Source organism: Colius striatus, chromosome 13 (assembly GCF_028858725.1).
Source record: "Colius striatus isolate bColStr4 chromosome 13, bColStr4.1.hap1, whole genome shotgun sequence".
NCBI classification, from domain to species: domain Eukaryota; kingdom Metazoa; phylum Chordata; class Aves; order Coliiformes; family Coliidae; genus Colius; species Colius striatus.
In genome coordinates this window covers 19858204-19872684 of record NC_084771.1, presented here as the reverse complement: position 1 = coordinate 19872684, position 14481 = coordinate 19858204, and the positions used below count along the sequence as shown (strand labels likewise).

General features: G+C 47.7%; 1 protein-coding gene across 4 annotated transcripts in view; it reads right to left on the bottom strand.

Moving 5' to 3' along the window:
* LOC104563402 (synaptotagmin-like protein 4) overlaps positions 1–14481 on the bottom strand; it is a 75524-nt gene that overhangs the window by 35442 nt on the left and 25601 nt on the right. Inside the window, exon 1 of one of the 4 annotated variants that reach the window (XM_062006274.1) lies at positions 1478–1512. The exons of the other annotated variants lie outside the window; for them this stretch is intronic. The gene's annotated coding sequence lies outside the window, so the exon portion shown is untranslated. Of the gene's footprint in view, positions 1–1477; positions 1513–14481 lie in introns of those variants that run through there. 4 annotated transcript variants of the gene reach the window in all.

Here is a 14481-nt window from a genome sequence, read left to right as displayed (position 1 = left end):
ACATGATCCAGGAGTTCAGGAGGAAAAAAAGCAAGTTTGTGCTTCAGTTATGGAATTGTGCAGGAGAGCAAAAACTTGGGTCCTCAGAAGGAGTCTGTCTGATATTCCACCAAAGGTGGAACAGGGGAGGGGCAGTGAGGAGGGGAGGGTAAAAGGAGCTGAGTTCAGCCCTCATAACCAATTGATCCTTGCCTGCTGACATCCTCACAGAAATCTGACACATCTGCAGCATCCTGACCATCCCCTGGGGGCAGAGATGCAGGGGGGCACAGCATGGTCTATAACAGCACTAGGGAGGATCAGCTCTGCTGCAAACTATTTTATTAAAAGAAAATACTCACTACCAAAGAAACCCAAGAGAGACTTAATAACTGGAAAAGAAGTGACCACAGGTTACCAGAGCTTATACAACAGCATCGATCACATTGGAGAGCTGGCTGCAAAGGGAATAGAAATTAATAAATACTGCTCTTGTTGCTATGACAACTACTGAAAACAATGAAACATGAATAAGGAAGTAAATAAAACCAGAATGGCAGGGGGGTAGGGAAATACAGACAAAACACCTGGAGAAAGCACAGGCAAGTGACGCTTCACATTCCAGGTTTTCACAGTTAACTTCAGATATAAAGGTGAGAAACAGTAACAAAAAATATGTTATAAAGCATCAGAAGTGCCCCAGTTCTGTAGGATCTGCCTCTTTTTTCAGACGTTTTTCACGTCAGATCTTTTCTACAACACAGCTGCACCCTTGGTACCTCCCTTCTGAAAACCAGCCGTCGCTCACAGGCCCCAAAACCACCCCACGACTCGCTGCCAAAAGCCTTGACAACACAATTCACCAATACAAGACAAAATACACGTTTATTTAGGCAACACCGGGCTCAGGAGCATCCCTATGAGAGGCAGGGCACGGCCAGGCTGCTGTGGCACAGGGCCACGTGGAGCTGGTCCCCAAGGGCAGCGGCAGGCGCATCTCCTCATTGCCTAAGATGAGGTGTATTTGGAAGGCATCATTCCCTCCAGCACCTGCGAAATGGGGAGTTTTGGAAACAACCTTCTAAGAAACAACCTCCTCATCCGCAATCTGGAGTTTGTGCTGCCAGATACAGAAGGGCTCCGTGCAGCGTGTGGAGCCAGCCGCCTCATTACGAGGGCTCGCTTTCCTAGAGCGTTGCCCACGAACAGCTCCCGCAACGCTCCGGGACGCGGCTGGCCGCGGCCGCCGCTCGCTTTGCCACCGGCCTCGCAGCAACAGGGAGAGAGGGGAGCGGTACCGCGGCCGGGACAGAACCGCCTGCCGCCGCTCTCCCCGCGGCCCGCCGCCGGACGCTGCCGGCTCGCCCCGTCCCGCGGCTCTCGCCCCCCACCGGCGCCGCTCAGCCCGGCCAGCCCAGACCCGGCTGGAGGACTACGCTCCCGCCCCCCGCAGACACCGGCCGGGCGCCGTGAGCAGCGCTTCCCCGGCAGCCCTTACCTGCCCTCGGCGGCGCGGGGCGGGCGGCGGCGCGGCGGGGGCGGTGACGGGGGCGGGGCCTAACACGGGGCGGTGACGGGGGCGGGGCCTAGCGCGGGGGCGGGGCCTGGAACCGGGGGCGGTGGCAGGGGCGGGGCCTGGCGCGGGGGCGGTGTCGGGGGCGGTGCCTGGCGCGAGGGCGGGGCCTGGATCCAGGGGCGGGGCCTGACTCGGGGGCGGGGACAGGGGCGGGGCCTGCTGCGGGGGCGGTTACGGGGGCGGGGCCTGGGTCCGAGGGCGGGGCCTGGATCCCGGGGCGGGGCCTGACTCGGGGGCGGTGACAGGGGCGGGGCCTGGCGCGAGGGCAGGGCCCGGATCCGGGGGCGGGGCCTGACGCGGGGGGCGGTGACAGGGGCGGGGCCTGACGCGGGGGGCGGTGACAGGGGCGGGGCCTAGCGCGGGGCGGTGACAGGGGCGGGGCCTGGAGCGGGGGCGGGGCCTGGGTCCGAGGGCGGGGCCTGGATCCCGGGGCGGGGCCTGACTCGGGGCGGTGACAGGGGCGGGGCCTGGAGCGGGGGCGGGGCCTGGAGCCGGGGGCGGGGCCTGGCGATGGGGGCGTGGTCTGACGCCTGACGCAGCTCCGCGGAAAACCCGGCGCGGAGTAGCGGGCGGCGAGAGCGGGAGCCGGGATCGCGCGGGTTGCAGGGGGCTGGGGACACGTGGGGCGGGCGGCAGTTTGTGTTTGGGAGGAAGGTTGGGGTTGGGGATCCTTTCAACTTGCCCAAATATCGGTTTTTCAAACTATTTTAGCTTGTCAGTGGTCCCAGGACAGGACCCAGCTCAGAAAGGCAAGGTGTTCGGAGAGGCGTAAGGAGTTAGGAGGAGCATAAAGTGTTATGAGAGATGTAAGATGTCAGAGCAGCTGTAGGCAGCAGCACGGCCTGCCTTAGCCCCAGCTCTCTGCCCTAGGTAGCCCTATGGCACAGAGGAGCCCCGCAGCTGGACCAGCAAGGCAGCACCTCAGGAGCCACCAGCCTGCTCATAGCTCCTGCTCATGGCTCCCAGATGTAGACTTGTCTGCTTTGGAAACAAAACCCATCTGTCTCCTCTTGGTCCATGCCCAAGGAGTAAAAGAGTTGGATGCTGGGAGCCAAGAGGTATTCTTGGGGCAGATAAAGACCACCGCAAACCTCTGTTCCAACCCGCGACAGCTAAAATTAAGCTTTGATTTGAAGCTGTTTCCCCGGGAATTCCAGTTTATTTGGATTACAACATCCTTGCTATGTACCTCTTCAACATAGTCTAGATAAGTGATGTTACACTCCATCCCCTTAGTGCCTCACCAGTCTCCGTCCGCTCACATCAAGGCACAGCCATCATGAGGAGAAATACAAGGTACAGTAACAGATCAGACAGCAAGGAAAAATCAAGAGGCTCTACAAGACCTGGGTAGTACCCCTAACTTGCTAGTTTGGGCTATGGTAGTCTACAATGTGGCACATTAGGGAAAAAAACCAGTGCAGCCCTCAAAGGATTTAGCACCCAGATGAGAAAAGGGCATTGAGGGCAACACAGGGTTATTTGCAGTACATGCTGTCCTGAGCTGCTGCAGATATGGCAACTCCCACAGCTTTTGTCTTCTACAGCAGATAAGGCTAAAAGCAAGACTAGTCACACTTTCACACGTGCACTCAGTTTCTGCTGTCTGCCTGCTACACACAGACTCTTTTACATGGCTGTCTCTATTTTTAAACCAGGAATATGAAGAATGCAGAGTGAAGCACCTTGCCCCAAAGTTCAATTTGTCCCCAGCAGCACCATTGACCTCTCCATGAGTTCCAGCCCTGAGATGAAACCCATTGGTCTGCCCAATGATCCTGGGAGATCCTCAAGTCGCCATACAATGAGGTTTAAGCTTTTTTTTTTTTTTGAAAAGGGTAACATTAAGAATTCAGGAGATGGGAGTATTTGCAATTATCTCAATTAGCTAAGTTTAGTGTTAGCTCTGTATTTCCTCCAGGTCAGGTAAACTGAGAACTGAGGAAACAGACAGTTCTGCAAATGACATTCAGCTCCCTGGCTTACTGTGTTCAGCAGGGAGAAGAGGAGACTTGAGGCTTTTTAAGCCCTCAGTAGGTTTTAAAGCAGCCTTGGGCTTGCCTGAAGACAACAGTGCCTCTGCAATAACCCTTAGGCGCTGCTGCTCAGGCAGGGATCTGTCTCTGGGGGCACTGCCTTCCCTTGTGCCATGGCTGAAGCGACAAAGGTCTGTTCACTCGTATTCCAGTAAGGGAAAAGTGTCCCTCAAAACCTACACAACCCCTCAGACTACTCTTTAGATCAGGTGCACCTTTGAGTCAGATGAACAGCCCTTTTCTTACCTCACCTCCACTGGGCCCTCTGGAAGTACAGCCATAACACACTGTTCTCAGTCATTTTCTTTCTATGTTTTTTCTTAACTCAGATCCCATTAAGCCTAGAGTGTTTTCAGTATTTTTAGCTGTGACTTTCAAAAGGCTGCCAAAAGATAGCTGAAGAGTACGTAGCAGTGTGATTAATGCTCTTGGTGTTACTTCATGATTCATCTCAGTGTTACAGGAACCTGAACGTGGAAGCATGACACAGTCACCAGCAGCTGTTTGGCTGTGGGTTTTCATTCAGATTTTTGCGACCCCAATGGGTCTCTGTAACTTTCCTCCACAGCTATAACTGCAGTGCTCCGATTTCTGTGAGCACCAAGGGAAGAATGCGCTGCTTGTAGATGCCTTTTGCTTCCCACTGTCTTGTCACAAAGATATTATATGGAGAACAAACAGTTTTGTTTACTGGATGTTAAATTTTAAGTTTACAACATGCCAGAATAAAGAAACAGATTAAAAAAATCCAGAGTCCATCAGTGCAAATGCTCCAGCAGCAAGCCATAAACAGAAACGTGGACTCAAAAGGAGAAATAAAACCCCCCAAAACAATAAAGCTGTGTATGAGCAGGATCCTACTCACACCTGCAGGAACAGTGAATCTAGGACTGAACAGGTACACAATAGCAATGTGTCTCTTCAGACACATTGCTTGCAAGTCTGCTGTATTTCTGTCTTGGTTAGAGAAGGAAAGTCATGTAACTGCCAAAATGCAGCAAGTAAAAATCAGTGCAGGTCAACTGAAGCTACATGGAGCTCGTCCAGTGTAAACCAGCTAAGAGCCTGGCTGTATTTTATTTGGCACTGTGGACCTCAATTTTAACTGACTAAAAGCTGAACTGTTTTAATTGAAAACTGAAGCTCTGTGTCCTTTCCACTGCAAGGTATAAATCTGTACTGGTTGGCAGTGAGAAGTATGAAAGGTTTTTGATACTATCTTGTTCAGCACTGCGTGCATTGTAAGAGATTATATATATCTTTTTAATAACAGTCTTAAAAGAGAAATTGGCTCATGTTTCAGAGAACTTTTGAAGAGGCTTACAAATCATGTGGCTCATGGGAAAGATGTTACTAATTGCTTACAGCAAAGCCAACAATTTCCATAGGGCTACATTCATCCCAGCTACCAGTGACAGAGTGGGATGGCCAAGTGCAGGCAGCCACCCATGGCTTGAGTGATCCAAGGGGCTTGAGTCTGTCCCCAATTACTGGGGCAAGGTCCAGACTCATACCAGTGAGAAGAGCTGGTTGCTAGAGGTGAGTTTTGTGTGTAGAAATGGAGGAATATCCATAGAGATGAATCACCCCATCCTACAATAGGTGAGGAAGAGTGTGGGCCTCCTGCCTGAGGAGTCTCTTCTTTCACTGACTTTGTGAGGAACTGAGGTGACATGGCCAAGCAGCCCCACTTCAAAATGTTGAGAGCAGTGCTACAACAGAGGGAAACCATCACAGAAGAGGAACACACTATGCAGCTGATTCTACCACCACTGTCACTCCAGGTTTGCTGGGCTGAACTCAGGATTCAGACAAGATATTTAGTGCCTGTAGCAAAAAGCATCCTGAGAAGTCTCTTCTCTGGCTTCCAAGCTGTGCAGCAATTCATTTTACAGCAGAAGACAACTTGAAGCAGAAGGTAACTTCTGAAAGAGAGGCAATTAGCAAAGGTTTACTGTTTTCAGACAGAAATACGCTGTTGATGGTTAAGTGATAGTGCTTGACATCCCTTCTGCACACTGTCCCATCCCTGCCCTCTGGATGCCCTGCATGCTCCCTTCACATCAGCAGGAAGCCATCAGAAATCCTTGTTTGCTGCTAACTGGCTTTCATAATGCACTTTGCTGTAAGAGGAAATAATACAGTCTCTCCTGTTGGGAACACATCCTGGCATGCCTTTCAAAACAAGCAAACAATAAATCTTCTTTTTACAGAGGTTTCTTTGAAATATCAGTGATTTTGCTGCCCTCTCGCAGTCCCAGTCACATTTAAAAGTGAATTTCTCTTTGGTTCTGACAGGGTGACCTAAGTGAAGGCTGCACTCATTTTGAACTGAAAGGCTGCATTTTTCCAGTGGATTTTAAGGACAATAAGTAGACATCTCTCTTGAGAGAAGTCCCACTGAACTGCCAGACATCAGTGCAAGAACTCCTACTCAAAACAAACAGGTTTCAAAACTGCTTATAACCAGAATTTCAAAGGACAAAGTGCATTTGGTATTTAGTGCCTTGGTAAGCAGCCTGAGCAGAAAAGAGAATTCTTCAGAGAAAGGAACACTAGTTTGAACATTATTTCTCATTACAAAAAATTAGGAGAACATTTTGTCCTGTTGCCTTACAGCAGAGCAGGTATCTGTTCCTTTCCTCCCTTGTTCCCTTCACCAAACCAAGCAAGGCTGAAAGGCTCCCCTGTACGTATTCCTGTCTCAATGATGAGGTTTTAAGCTACTAATGTACACAAAGCTTTTGTGTTGCTGTAAAAGATAGCAAAATAGGTTGTTTGCTTAACATCCATGGAATAAACCAGGACTCTGACAGAATGTTATACCTGGAGGAAGTGTTGCTTTTGCTGTATTGCCTTCAGGGACTACTGCACAAAATGAGTTTGGTTACAGGAATGAATGAGATCACAAAAATAGCATTTTCTAAGGAAATGGGAAGGATTTGCTGCATGTTCTTTGGAACTGCAAATTAAGCTGCTACAATGAGGGATAACACATTTATGGTATATAAAAAAAATGTCACATGGATTTGTGTTCAATCACAATTAATGAAGTTAATTTTCATGGTCAAGAGCCAGTGATGAACTCCTACACCATTTATGTTTATTCCTTTGTTGAGTCCATGCTCTAAAAAAGAAAACATTTGCAAAAATGAATGGCATTTGAACTGCAAGGGAGATTGTAGTATTCAAATAAATTTCTTTCTAGAAATCATCTACTCATTGTAAATGTTGTTGTGAATGCAGAAAAACTGGCAGGAGGCATTGTCCTGTTTGGCTGTGAAGTCCTAACAGAAAGAAGCTGAAAATAAAAATCTTTTCTAAAGCCATATGCTGCCATATGCTGCCATAACCATGGGAGCTGTGTGTTTCACTAGAGCCACTCCACAGAGTAAAAAAACAGGAACAGGGTCATAAAAATAATGACAATATGTTTAAATACTTGTTAAAACAGAAGAATTATGTACATAGTTGTTTTGCTTTCTCGGTTTTGTTCCTTTAGAGTATATTTGGAACTATTTAAAGATTTTTTGCATGCAACCAAAAGGATAGAAACAGCCTTTCCTTAAAGAAAGAGTAAATATAAACTGACTTTTGCTGTCATTACCCGCTGCCCCACGCAGAGGTCAGGATTATGGGGAAACCTTTAGTTATTACATGGTTGGTGATAAATTTAACAATCCTGGTGCACCTTAGGCCACTGTCTCCCCTATGCAACACATTACCATGATGAAACAGAGACTAAATAGCAGCTTCCCACAGTACATGAGCTCAGTGGTGGCCTCCTCCCCTCAGCCCTCAGCCCTCAGCCCTGCTTCCCCAACCACACATGTGCCGACTCCAGTGCCGCAGCAGCCCCACTGACGCCACAGGACTGAAATCAGGGCTGCAAAGGAACGTTTGCAAGGTCAGGGTCTTGCTGTCCCAGGAAGGCACTTTAATTCCATGTAATTACTGTTAGCAGTGTGCAAACACTCTAATCCACCTGATACAGGTCAGTTGTCAGCTGGGGCGTGACCTGACTCCCAAAATCCCAGTGAACCGAAACCAACTTTGTGTAGAGATGCAAAGGTAGTGACTGCAGTGGATGCTGAATGGAACAGGCCCAGGTGGATACACGACATTAACCTGAACGACAATAACCAGAATGAAAAGCTAACACTAATTCAAAGTGTACAGGCCTGTACAATCCTGTGGCTTTTTGCTTTCTCCCTGTGAGAGCCTGGGAATTACAGGGTACTTTACAAATCACAATGTCGCCACAAGCTGAGTGCTCTGAGGCAGCCCTGGTGAGGACAAGCCTGGCTGGGTGAGCAGAGGGACCTGCTCAAGGAGCCTGGATGGAGGTCCCCAGGTGCCTATGGGTGCGGGGTCTTGCAAGGTGGCACACATGGTGCCTGGGGCTCTGCAGCGTCTACCAGCCTGGGCTGGGGGAAGCCAGATATGATGTGAGAGCCAAGATGTAGCCGGGCAGGACACAGGCTGGAGGCAGCGGGAGTCAAGCATGCTTCCTGCCCAAGTGAGCTCTGCTGCAGGGCCAGGGCTGGCACAGAGCGTGCCACAGCTCCTGGCCATGGATCAGTGGCTTCTCCACACACAGGACATGTTTGCACAGCTGCAAAACCCCACTGCTGCGAGTGAAGGCATGACAGGGATGTCACAGTGCCAGGCTGGACTGCCCCACTGCTTCTATCAGCTCGTTTGAAGCCAATTGCTGTGTACAACTGGATTAGACAGTTGTTCTTCAAAGGTTACACCCTGCATGCTATTCAGATGCATGTGTTTTTCAGATGAAGCCATCAGAAGAATTTCTCTCCCAGCTGCTCCCACAATGTACAGGCTGCTAACAGTTTCATTTTCCATTACTTCCCTCCAGTTGCAAACTCACTGCCTCCTTGATCACCAAAGGATGACCAGTACTTCCAAAGGTGACCTGCTTGTACACAGTGTGCAACAAAGCTGCCGGGCTATAGGATCTGAGTCCTCATCAGTTGATGAACAACTTTAGTTGCCTGCCATAAGCAAATCAAAGGCATGACAAAAAAGTGCTCAGGCTTATCTCAGCCAGTCTTCTGCACTGTTTTTTATTCAGGATAGCAGCTCAAAAACTTCACATCACGACACCATTTCACTGTCATAATCACTCTAATTAAAATAATTAAGACAACTCTAATGAGATGATTAACAACACAAGATAGGAAGCATCGTATTATTATCCCTGAGAATTAAAACCAACTAAACAAGTAACCTCCCAGTATGAAGCTCCTGGGGATTAAAAGGAAAAGTCTCATCAAAACCAGGCACTAAGCAAGCAGTCTCTCTTGGCTCACTTCACATCAGCTTGTTGAGGCTCACCTCAATGTGCTGCACCATTCTCAATGGACTGCCCGGGGTGTCCTGAGGAAAGCATCCCATCACATCCCACCTCGAGGGGCTGGTGGTGGAGCAGCAGAGGAGAGGTGGCTGCTGGCAGTCAGGCTCAAGCTGCCACCAGGGACCCCACAGCACCCACACAAGGAGCAGGGCAACTGAGGAGAACAAGCTATATAACCATAAATTAATAATTAATGGCATATACAACTACTGTTCTGCCTCTCCAAAAAAAGAGGCCATGCAGTCTCACTGCAGTTTGGCTCCTTCAGAGGGCAGCCGAGATGTGGAGCCTGAAACAGCTTCTCCCAGATACTTCGGTTCCCTCCAGGAGCCAGTTATGAGAAGTGAAATGCAAGACATTAGCATCTAGGAAAAGCTTGGGCTGGCAAAGCAATGCTGAGACACCAGGGCTGCTTTAGGCTCTTTCCTAAAAGGGAGCATGGCAAAAGCAAAGAGATTTTTAGCAATTCCTCCCTACTCTGAGTAGGGAGCAGCTGAGGTGAGTGCTGAGACCTCTCTGTCCAAGCATTTCCTCGAAGAGCTGAGAATGAAAAACTAATTTTAAAAACAAAGAACGAGATTGCCTTGTATTCATTTGACAACATGAACTGGGACGTTTGAAAAGGACCAAACACTAAGGTTGTTTTAATGTCTATCCACCTAAACCCTCCATTTCATAGAATCACAGAATCTTAATGGCTGGAAGGGACCTTGAAAGTTCATCCAGTCCAACCCCCCTGCCAGAGCAGGACCTCAGAAGCAGGTGGAAAGTATAGAGTTCAGCCCAATTGCATTCATTTTATGCCAGGTTTTAGTTTGGCACAGTAATCTTAAAATCACATTATCATACCTCTTGAGGCAAGCAGGCACCATATAAATTATACAGTTACACACTCTTAAGCTGAAAGCATTTTTCGTTTTAGAAAAGTACCACCAATGTTGCCAAACTCAAGGAACAAAATCACTTGACAGTTTCAGAAATTGTTAACCTATGAAAATGTAAACCATGATTAGAAAAAAGACCTTTCCCTCTGAACAGAGCGACAGACAGTTTGCAGAGATTCTCACTGTGACTTTTCCCTTTTTGTTGTGGTTTTTTTTTGCTTTAAGTAACTTTAATTCTGAAACTACATGAAAAAGAACAAGGGGGGCGGGGAAAGAAGGCACAACAGTGAGAGTTAATCACACACAGTGAAAAGGTTCTGCAGGCAATGCAAATCCAAGAACAGCAATTGTACAAAGACAGAACCATTTCACTGTGGTTTATCACGCAGCAGAGAGCTTGCTTTGGTTTTGACACCCAAGCCACAGCGAATAAATGGATTCCTTGATGGTGGCACTCTTTGTTAGAAAGTCATTCTTTAGCCTGCATCAGCCAGAGCACTCGTGCTACAGAGCTCACTCACCAAATGATGGGTAAAACTTACCACCACATCACTCTGCTAAACCAGCACTGTGCCTCTGCAACAAAACTCTTTCCAGCACTCCCCTTGTTCTAGTCCAGCCCAACCCAGGCAGCCCAGTCCTGGGTCAGGGGATGCTACCCCAGCATCCTCAGGATGTCTAGAGCTACATCATGAGCAGCTGCCTCTCTGTTGGGGTTTTATTGTGCTTTTCTCAGGGCAGGAGGCAGGGAAGACAGGGAGAGTGTTACCATCAACCCAGAAGGCATGAGTGAGATCCACAAATTTATCCAGGTGCTTACATTTGCATCGATTTCACATGGGAGCTGTATGACTAAATAAACACTGCTGTGGGTACAGGTGTTACAGTTCTATTGTGGTGTGTTACACACAAACAAATCCCTTTGGCTGCAGCAGGCACCAGCTTCCAACAGCCAATACAGGAAAAGAAAACCTCATACATCTTCTGTGCCTGTCAAAAAGGCCAGATCAGACCACAGAGGTCCAGCATTTTACATGCTCTTAGCAAAACCCCACTGAACTAACTGCCAGTCAATTTTTGAGCCATCTAAAATGTCCAAGCTACCCCAACTGCAATAGTCCAGAGGTGTGGAAACTGTCAGAATAAGGTTTCAGGCCATTGTGAGCAGCGAGTGGGTGCCAAAGCCCATTTTCTCCCACATCCTGCTCCTGACAGGTGTGATTTTCCTCACAGCAGCACAAATTGTGGGCAGACTGGTACAAGGAGTCACCCACTTGGAACAAGGTTTGGATGTCTGCCAGGGGACTGCACTTTTGTGGCTGGGTAGTATTTATCCTCTGCAGCCTTTACAGGGACACAATTCTCTTGGATTCCACAGTTATCACCTGGGATGGGCACAATTCCTTGGCTTTCCTCAGGCAACCTTTCTCTCTGCATCATTAAACCCCAGCCAACTGGAAGCCTGTTTATTTGTTTCCATTTCCAACTGTTTCAGTTACAGCTCCATGCTGGTTTCCTTTTCTTTTGTTCCCTCCTGAAGAGGAACAGTTGTCTGCACAGGGGAAATCCTGTGTCTGCCAATCTGCTCTTTTCCTTTGATGAAAAGACAGGTTTGATTTGGGTTTGTGTCTGGCTTGGTTACCTGCTTGTACACAGTGGATTCAAAAACACACTGAAAGTTTTCATCCTGCTGCTCCTCCTTGGTTGGGAAGAGGACAAAGATGGAAGGGTATGTTGCATTTGATATTGTTGTGAAAGCTTTCAGGCTGTATTTCAACAGTGGGCTCTTTACAAGTGTTCCTCCACAGACAGCTGAGGACAGCAAGTGATGGTGTGAAGGCAGCCTTCTCTGAAGAGCAATTTTACAGCATCCTCTGCCATAAGCACAATGAACCATTGTGTGCAGTATCAGCAAAGCCATCACAGTGATAGAGGCAGCCTGTCTGCACCCAACGAGCAGGCAGTGGAAAGTGCTTATATCCACCCAAAACTGCAGGAGACAGACAGACAGACTGACTCTCCCCAGCTAGGACAAAGCCAGAACACTGCAATCCACACTTTGGTAAAAATGGGGCTCAATGTTTGAATGGCTATTTTATTTCAGTAACTTTAAGGGAAAAACTGAATACTTCAGGCACTCATGAACACCCCAAACTGGACCCTGAGCTACTGACTTCAGCACAGACTCACCTATCATATCAGACCTGTGCCTTGACAGATCACTTGACAAATAGGAGCCCCATAGAGCAAGGGAGATCTAGCTGGAATTCAGCATAATGCAATACACACTACTTATAATAAGGCAAAGTTCCTCTCTGGGGATAATGTTACTAAATGGCAAGTAGGATAGAAAGGAGGGGGCTGCTAAAACCACAACACCGACCCAACAGCTTTTATGCCATCCTCAGGACACAAACCTGCAAAGGCAGCACAGCCAGATGGACGTGTGAGCCCATGCTGTGCCATGCCAAGCAAACCCACCTCAGACACTGGCTAGCAAAGAACTGTGTGAAGGAAGTCAGAACACCCACTAAATCAGCCCAAAGCACTGGGGTCTGGCCACGCAGCCCTCTAATCACCCAGCAATCAGTGACCTGTGTATCTCATTTCAGTGCTTTTGTGTGTGTGTTTCCCCTCAGAAAGAGCAAAGCTTGTTGGATAAAGAGTTTGCTCTAGGGGACCCTGCATTTTGAATGGTTAAAAGGAAAAAAATGGTACTTCTTTCTAAAGTGAGAAAAGGAGAAAGCATAAAAAAGCCCAGCCCAGCACCCTCATAAGGAAATGGCATTGCTCTTTTTGCTAATACACTGTGCCCATTCTGGGAACTGGAAGCAGAGGATTAGGTGTATTTCTGATCAAGTTATTTTGAGGTGAGAAGCCAGGGTACTCTCCTCAAAAAAGTTTATGTTATTGGTACCTTTACAGACTTTCACTCTCTATGTGCTTGAAAATAACAGTGGGTTTATGCACTAACATTTAAGCAGAAGAAGCTTGTAACTATGTTTTAGACAACAAATGAGGCTGTGCAATAAACAACCAAATTGTAAAGTGCATTTGAAACTCAACCTAATGATGGATTTAGAGGCTTAAAGCAGCTCTTTTACTGTACTTGTTGGAATTTTAAATTACTCTTCTCTTTATTCCCAGCAATCAGATGTGACACTGAACTAGAGAGCTTTATAAATCACTTTGTGTGCCTTTGAACAATCACATATTTAGCACAGCCCAGATGACAATGGGGTTGAAGTGCTGCTGAGCTTTGTTAAGTTAAACATTGCATTCTATATGAAGTTTTTGCATTGGGATTCAGCCCTCAAATCTCACAGCAGTGCTTGACTGGGCCATGCTGCCTTGCTCTGGGTGTGCCTCTGGGCTTCATTTTTTTAATGACTGACACTTCTATTTATAAAGTGAATACAAAGGAGTTGCTTGGCAGGGAACATTTCTGAATATGTTTCAGTGTACACAGATTTGAGTCACAAAGTCTGTTAACATACAGTTCCTGGTACTGGCCCCTTCCATTTTATCTTGAGATAATAGTCTTTGCTCCACCCGTGGCAAAGTGACTGCTGCCTTTGCTCTGTGCTGCTCTCACCTCTTAGCCAAGGGCCAGTGGTGCAAGAGAGAGCTTCATCATCATCCCACTGCAACTTAAACCTTAACCATCATCCAACCAAACAAGATTTTGCTTTCTGTGTTCTTTTGCTAAGGTGACACTTGAACAAGCAGTGCTGCTCTCTAGTAGCAACGAGCTAGAAGTAAAACCAGCAGCTGACAGGTACCATCTGTTACCTTCACGGGAGAATAATCCTGGATGTCTTGGAGGATTAGCCTTAGGGTATATGCTTCTGATTTGACAATGTGAAATAAGCCCCAAGCTGTTAATAGTCAAAAGGCAATGCTACTGGCATTCAGTATCCTCTGTAAAACAGAATTGATGGCTGTGAGATGCACCTGCTCTGTAACAGTGAAGTCATCCCAGCCCTACATCCCAGGCTCAAATGGGTACAAATCAGTGCAGTTGTTGGCTCCTGTTCCCTGGTCAAACTGAGCATTTCACCCTCCAGGAATGTTGTTCTGTCATCTTCCAGAGACTCCACTGACAAAAAGCAAACATAACAGGGAGAAAATGTATATTAGCTGAGTGTGCCTCAAGTGTCAGAGAAAGGCCTTTGGTTTTGATAAATGAGATTAGAGGACACACTGATATGGTGGTAAAGACACGGGATCATGCAGGTGTGTGGTGACCTGCAGCACGGAGTGGCAACGTTTTTGGCATCTTCCTGAAAACTGCTGTCTTTTGCAAAGGATCAGTGCTCTGTGACCTGCTCAGTCAGACTCCTGGGTATTATGGAGCTTCCACAGACAGTCACTGAGATGGGTCTATAGATTGTGCTCACGTTCAGATTGTTTGTGCTCATCCAGAACTAAATGACTGGAAAACAGCAGCAGCTCCCATTTTCATCTGACCTGGGGAACGCCAGCGACAACTTCCCACGTGCACATGGGTTCCCTCCATACTTCTGTAGTGAAGGTGAATCTAAATGCTTTTCACTTTTTGGCAGAAATGTGAATTTGAATTTCAGTCCTTCAAAGTACATCTTCCCTTTTGGACTCTGCATCCTTGGATGA